The sequence below is a fragment of the Helianthus annuus genome, chromosome 14 (assembly GCF_002127325.2).
Source record: "Helianthus annuus cultivar XRQ/B chromosome 14, HanXRQr2.0-SUNRISE, whole genome shotgun sequence".
NCBI classification, from domain to species: Eukaryota; Viridiplantae; Streptophyta; class Magnoliopsida; order Asterales; family Asteraceae; genus Helianthus; species Helianthus annuus.
In genome coordinates this window covers 42,226,445-42,231,100 of record NC_035446.2, presented here as the reverse complement: position 1 = coordinate 42,231,100, position 4,656 = coordinate 42,226,445, and the positions used below count along the sequence as shown (strand labels likewise).

At 34.0% G+C, this 4,656-nt stretch overlaps 1 long non-coding RNA gene across 1 annotated transcript; it reads left to right on the top strand.

Moving 5' to 3' along the window:
* The first annotated feature begins 2,820 nt into the window (after positions 1-2,820).
* LOC110883132 lies at positions 2,821-3,701 on the top strand. Its single transcript, XR_002560377.2, has 3 exons — positions 2,821-2,976; positions 3,127-3,433; positions 3,507-3,701. It is a non-coding gene; the product is annotated as an uncharacterized LOC110883132 (long non-coding RNA).
* Positions 3,702-4,656: the final 955 nt, after the last annotated feature.

Below are 4,656 nucleotides of genomic sequence, written 5' to 3'. Positions count from 1 at the left end.
AAAAATATCTTCTACCTAACCAAATAAACGTTTATTACGTGGAACACTTGGAACTTAGTATACCTAAAATTAAAAGGCATACACCTCGCTAACCCTAACGTCCCATACGTAGAAACACTGTTAAACTATCTGATTTTGCTTAGTGTTTGTTTAATTTTTTACCCGTTTCTAATTGCTTTTATGCGTGACTTGCATTGTATGATAAGAATCTTTGATGACTAGATCACCACATAAAGGATTGAAAAACTAACGTAATACAATACATCACAAAGATGATTGATAAACTAACATAAAACGAGTATGACTCAACCGAACTAGACCTTCTCATGCACACCCTTAGAATTACTAACAAGTGTTGTGTTTTCCATTGCATTGCGAATTTGGTTTTGGTTATGGCTCAAAACCGAACCGCCCCGTACATAGCCCTAAACTCACCAACCTAAGTGATATGTTTCCCGCCGCATCGTGCGGGTAAACAAATAGTGTACATATATATATATATATATATATATATATATATATATATATATATATATATATATATATATATATATAGATATATATATATATATATATATATATATATATATATACTACTTTAATAAGGATATGTGAAGGACAAGATGGTAATTGAACATGGTGTTGAAAAAACACTTAATGCACAATGTACAACTGTTAAGGCACAAGAAAACACAAACCCTTTTACCCTTTACAAGGGTATACATCTGCCGTCCAAATGTTTTAACTTCTCACACGGATCAACATCGGGACCGTCCATTTGACTTCACACGGATCACCATATGCTTTCTCTCTCAATGCTCACACATCTCACAAAACAACATCAGATCTTCTTCTCTCTCTTCTCTCTCTCTTTTCTCTCTTCTCGGCGATCTAGGGTTTCATGAGTTCTATCACCAGATCCGTTTGAATCTATCATCAGATCCGTTTGATGAGCAGATCAAGGGTTTCATGAGATGTTCTGGCAAGGGATCCACAGATTTGAACAAGGGATCCGTTTTATCTGGCAAGGGATCCACAGATTTGAACAAGGGATCCGTTTGATGTTCTGATAAGTTGCTTTATCTTTAATCTTGATGTAGATTTGTTAGTAGATATCTTACCATGTTCTTTTGTGATTCTTACTTTCAGGTGAAGCAGTTGACGGATGTTCGAAGGACGAAATCTGAGGTTTACGAAGGATTTTCTCATGTGTTTTGTGATGAATCGACTCAGGTTAGGTTCTAAATGTTGATTTATCTTTAATCTTGATGTAGATTTGTTAGTAGATGCGGTTATTTCAAATTAGGTTGAAAGTTTTGTGATATTTGAATTTGTATTTTTGGTGATGATAGTTAGCTTAATTTCAGATATGACATAGTGAAAGGGTAAATTGTTTTTGTAGTTTTGATTTTACTTTGTTCTGTTATATTTTGATCTTTTCCTTCATTTTTGGGACTGATAAGTGTCATGGTTGTGTGATAATTATGATATTTAGGTCATTTAGATATGGAATAGTAAAAAGATAGATTGTAATGTATTTTTTATTTTAGTTTGTTCTGTGGGATGCTCGATGAGCAGATCTAGGGTTTCATGAGATGTATCACAAGCTTTATCTGGCAAGGGATCCACAGATTTGAACAAGGGATCCGTTTGATGTTCTGATAAGTTGCAATGAGTGTTATATATCTTACCATGTTCTTTTGTGATTCTTATCTTTAATCTTGATGTAGATTTGTTAGTAGATGCGCTTATTTCAAATTAGGTTGAAAGTTTTGTGATATTTGAATTTGTATTTTTGGTGATGATAGTTAGCTTAATTTCAGATATGACATAGTGAAAGGATAAATTGTTTTTGTAGTTTTGATTTTACTTTGTTCTGTTATATTTTGATCTTTTCCTTCATTTTTGGGACTGATAAGTATCATGGTTTTGTGATAATTATGATATTTAGGTCATTTAGATATGGAATAGTGAAAAGATAGATTGTAATGTATTTTTGATTTTAGTTTGTTCTGTGGGATGCTCGATGAGCAGATCTAGGGTTTCATGAGATGTATCACAAGCTTTATCTGGCAAGGGATCCACAGATTTGAACAAGGGATCCGTTTGATGTTCTGATAAGTTGCAATGAGTGTTATATATCTTACCATGTTCTTTTGTGATTCTTACTTTTCAGGTGAAGCGGTTGACGGATGTTCGAAGGACGAAATCTGAGGTTTACGAAGGATTTTCGCATGTGTTTTGTGATGAATCGACTCAGGTATGTCACTCGCAACTCGCAAGGAAACCTTTTTTTAGGATCTGAATTTAATTAGTTATACCTTTGGTTAACGACTGTCACGATCACTATTATTACAGAACAAGCTCACTCCGATCTTCTGGCTGCCGGAGAAAGTGTATCTGCTTGGAGAGTCTCGGAATTGGCTTTGGCGACGCTGAACGCTGCTTCATTCGAATCGATGGGGGCTTCATATGCAGAATGTTCCCTCACTTAGTGGTCTCATGCTCACTCAAGCAGAGGTAAAGTAAAGTTTATCATCATTCATCAATTTTCTTTTCTTTTTTTTATAAGCTAACTATCATCACCAAAAATACAAATTCAAATATCACAAAACTTTCAACCTAATTTGAAATAACCGCATCTACTAACAAATCTACATCAAGATTAAAGATAAGAATCACAAAAGAACATGGTAAGATATATAACACTCATTGCAACTTATCAGAACATCAAACGGATCCCTTGTTCAAATCTGTGGATCCCTTGCCAAATAAAGGTTTTTATATTTGCAACTTGACAAAATGTGATTTATATTAAATTTATTTTAAGTTAATAGTGTACTGGTTATAACTAATATCAAATCTTTACTAATACTTGATTTCTTTTTATGATGGTTGACTTTGCGAGAACTAACGGAGCATTAGTGTCAAGAATGGGCTGAGATTCGAATTCAGTCGGTTTTTCGCTCTTTTTTGGTAATTTCTAAGCCTTGAATATTAATTTTTAACATGCTATGCTACTGAGAGAATATAAACTTGACTATATTTTGTGTTTTATGATGTGTTTTGTTATTTTTTTGCTTTTTGTTTTTTAACTGATCTTAACCCATTTGACTTATGCTACAGACAAAAAGGGATCAAGATCGGGACCGTCCATTTGACTTCACACGGATCACCATATGCTTTCTCTCTCAATGCTCACACATCTCACAAAAAGGGATGCCAAAAGCAGGGAAGTACAATCTACAGGAAAAAGCAACACTTTACTTTTGTGTGAAAGACAGCTTGCTTGCTGCAGTCTCTATAATATATCAACACTCTTCCATACACTGTTTGAAAGACAGCACTGCTAGCTTCAGTCTCTATAAATAATCCAGAGATATCTACACTCTACTCACACTTTACAAACTCTCAACTACACTCAACTGAAATTGTAAGTTTATCTCAGTTGAATAATCCTACTTTCAAAACATCAACTTAACAACTTCTATTTACTTCGATTTCAGAATATATCAACTCTTTGCATTCGGATTTTGCGTTGTTTCTCGGCTCTCACATCAAGGTTTTAAAATTTTTGTCGGCTTTTCACATCTCCCTCTTGCATTGTTGTAAGTTCTTTCAAATATGACATAGTGAAAGGATAAATTGTTTTTGTAGTTTTGATTTTACTTTGTTCTGTTATATTTTGATCTTTTCCTTCATTTTTGGGACTGATAAGTGTCATGGTTGTGTGATAATTATGATATTTAGGTCATTTTTGGGGATGATAAGTGTTGTAGTTCAATGAAAATTATGATAGTTAGGTCAATTTTAGATATGGAATAGTGAAAAGATAGATTGTTATGTACTTTTTATTTTAGTTTGTTCTGTGGGATGTTTTGATATATTTTTTCATTTTTCGGGATAGTGAAAGGATAAATTGTTTTTGTAGTTTTGATTTTACTTTGTTCTGTTATATTTTGATCTTTTCCTTCATTTTTGGGACTGATAAGTGTCATGGTTTTGTGAAAATCTGAGGTTTACGAAGGATTTTCGCATGTGTTTTGTGATGAATCGACTCAGGTTAGGTTCTGAATGTTGATTTATCTTTAATCTTGATGTGGATTTGTTAGTAGATGCGGTTATTTCCTACATCCGATGTTTTAGTTAGGATTTACCTTTTTAATTTTTTTAATGTTTACTTGTTTGTTTATATGTCAAATGCAGATTAGTAAGACAAAGGTGTTTCTAAGGGCCGGACAGATGGCAGAGTTTGATGGTTGTCGGACTAAGGTCCTAAGTTATACGACCTAGATGGCTTGGATGTTTCCCAAGTGTTCTATGATGCATAAGCTGAGCCTGTGAGGGTATGATGCATAAGCTGAGCCTGTGAGGCTATGATGCATAAGCTGAGCCTGTCGTCTCTATGATGCATAAGCTGAGCTTGTGTTCTTAATATGTCTGAACTGAAACTGTTAAGGCTATGATGCATAAGCTGAGCCTGTGAGGTTACATATGTGTTTCTTGTGCTTAAAACAGCTGTACATCATGCTTTAAAGGTTGTTTAAGTTTAGTGGAAAAATACTCTTGTACATCATGCTTTAAAGCGGGGTTACATAACACAATAGACTGTGATGATGATTGTATTTTGAGGGTACATAGAAGATCCGAGTAGCA